The following is a 3,017-nucleotide window of genomic DNA, read 5'->3' as shown; positions in this document are numbered from 1 at the left end:
ACGCTGCGCCTTGGTCCGCTTATTATGACGATCGTGACAAGGGGTGCCAAGCAATATAACCCTTTTTGGGTGTCCAGAAGCTTTTTTTTCTAAGAGTGTAGAAAAAGAGGAATGGAGTATCCCTTTTTGCCTTGTGCTTTACTGTTTTCCCAGCAGAGTTAATGCCATAAAGCATACTTCTAATGATACTGAACTCCTCCAGCCCATCCTTAACATATCCCTGTACTGTACACACTAATATCCTCACTAAAATGATGCCTTTATGCCTGGCTGCACACAACATCAGGTATGTTTGTGCAAAGGTAAACTAGAGGGATATTTGCCTTTCGTTGCCGTCCTCTCCTGTGTGTCTCTGTGTGTGTGCGTGCGTGTGTGTGTGTGTGTGTGTCCTGACAATGACAAACTGTGTCTGTGTAAAGGGAGTGTGTGTTTGTGTTAGCTTTTTAAATATTTGATTGGGAGAGAACGATATAAGATGCCATGATGATGATTGTGTGTGTGTGTGTGTGTGTGTACAGCTGCTATAGTCACAGTGCTTAAGTGGCAGCTCTATGCTAGTTGTTATAGTGCTAAATGAGGGAGAGGCTGAATAAATAATTTCTATGGATACAATGTTATTAGCGAGAGAGAGAGAGAGAGAGAGAGAGACATAGAGAGAGAGAGAGAGAGAGAAAGAGAGAGAGAGAGAGAGAGATTTGTAATGTCTTTATTGTTTTGAAACTTCTGTATGTGTAATGTTTACTGTTAATTTTTATTGTTTATTTCACTTTTGTATATTATCTACCTCACTTGCTTTGGCAATGTTAACACATGTTTCCCATGCCAATAAAGCCCCTTGAATTGAATTGAGAGGGAGAGAGAGGGAGAGAGAGGGAGAGAGAGGGAGAGAGAGGGAGAGGGAGAGACATAGAGAGAGAGAGACATAGAGAGAGAGAGACATAGAGAGAGAGAGAGAGAGACATTTGTAATGTCTTTATTGTTTTGAAACTTCTGTATGTGTAATGTTTACTGTTAATTTTTATTGTTTATTTCACTTTTGTATATTATCTACCTCACTTGCTTTGGCAATGTTAACACATGTTTCCCATGCCAATAAAGCCCCTTGAATTGAATTGAGAGGGAGAGAGAGGGAGAGAAAGGGAGAGAGAGGGAGAGAGAGGGAGAGAGAGGGAGGGAGAGACATAGAGAGAGAGAGACATAGAGAGAGAGAGACATAGAGAGAGAGAGAGAGAGAGACATTTGTAATGTCTTTATTGTTTTGAAACTTCTGTATGTGTAATGTTTACTGTAAAGTTTGTATTGTTTATTTCAATTTTGTATATTATCTACCTCACTTGCTTTGGCAATGTTAACACATGTTTCCCATGCCAATAAAGCCCCTTGAATTGAATTGAGAGGGAGAGAGAGGGAGAGAGAGGGAGAGAGAGGGAGAGAGAGGGAGGGAGAGACATAGAGAGAGAGAGACATAGAGAGAGAGAGAGAGAGACATTTGTAATGTCTTTATTGTTTTGAAACTTCTGTATGTGTAATGTTTACTGTTAATTTTTATTGTTTATTTCAATTTTGTATATTATCTACCTCACTTGCTTTGGCAATGTTAACACATGTTTCCCATGCCAATAAAGTCCCTTGAATTGAATTGAATTGAGAGGGAGGGAGAGAGAGGGAGGGAGAGAGAGGGAGGGAGAGAGAGGGAGGGAGAGAGAGGGAGAGAGAGAGACAGACAGACAGACAGAGAGAGAGACATAGAGAGAGAGAGAGAGAGAGGAGACATAGAGAGAGAGACATAGAGAGAGAGAGACATAGAGAGAGAGAGAGACAGCGTGAGAGAGAGAGAGACAGCGTGAGAGAGAGAGAGAGAGAGGAGACAGACAGACATAGAGAGAGAGAGAGACATAGAGAGAGAGAGAGCGAGAGAGAGAGAGAGAGAGAGAGAGAGAGAGAGAGAGCGAGAGAGAGAGAGAGAGAGAGAGAGAGAGGGAGAGGGGTGGGGGCAGTGGGTGGAGTCAGGAGAATAAACTCAGTTAAGTTTGTGTCATTGTGTAACAAAGTTGGTGACTCACTGAAATAGAATTTCTCTGTGTGTGTGTGTGCCCCTAGTGTGGCTATTGTTTTATATCTTGACGACACACACACACACACACACACACACACACACACACACACACACACACACACACACACACACACACACACACACACACACACACACACACACACACACACACACACACACACACACACACACACACACACACAGACACGCAGACACACAGAAACACATTCAGGCCGTTCATGTGATTTGGGGTTGAGACTGGTTGATGTTGAAACATGAAACAGCGAGGATTTGAATTCCAGGATGGGACCCTTCTGGGCTGCCAGGGAGTGTAACAGTAGCAGTAGTGGAATACTGTAATACAGTATCACCCATGAAGTGGAGAAATCCATGGGTTAAACAAATTACGCATGATTTGAAAACATATACTGTATTTCAGCTGAGCAAGAAATGATTTGACTGTAAACTGTTCTGGCACTCAGAAACTATCAGTGACATTTCTGTTCCATTAAAACAAAAACAACATGTTACAAACAGAAAACATTGATCCTTCCTGTCAAAGATAGAACCTAGGTAGGGTAGCCATGGTAACTGTACAGAAGGGAAACAAGCAGAAAGCAAATAATCCAACTGCCACCCACCACAGCATAGAACTACAATGAACTAGAAGAGTATGACGGGAACACAGCTGACCACAGGAATGCTCTAAACAGTACCAGTCTGGTCTGCTGCTCTGTTCAGGCTGTTACCCTGTACAACCTTCTCAGCCAACTAACACTGACAGTCAGATCTCTTAGACTGGTCTTGGTTTCGTCAGTAGAAAAATACGACATGGTAACATTACTGTTAATTGCTGTCAATGGACATGGTTTACTAAACATCCACTACAGTTGGGATGTGTTGTGGGAAAATGGTGCCAACCTCAGGACCGTGTGTGTGTGTGTGTGTGTGTGTGTGTGTG

The sequence above is a fragment of the Salvelinus namaycush genome, chromosome 37, assembly GCF_016432855.1.
Source record: "Salvelinus namaycush isolate Seneca chromosome 37, SaNama_1.0, whole genome shotgun sequence".
Classification (NCBI taxonomy): domain Eukaryota; kingdom Metazoa; phylum Chordata; class Actinopteri; order Salmoniformes; family Salmonidae; genus Salvelinus; species Salvelinus namaycush.
This window is presented reverse-complemented; position numbering follows the sequence as displayed.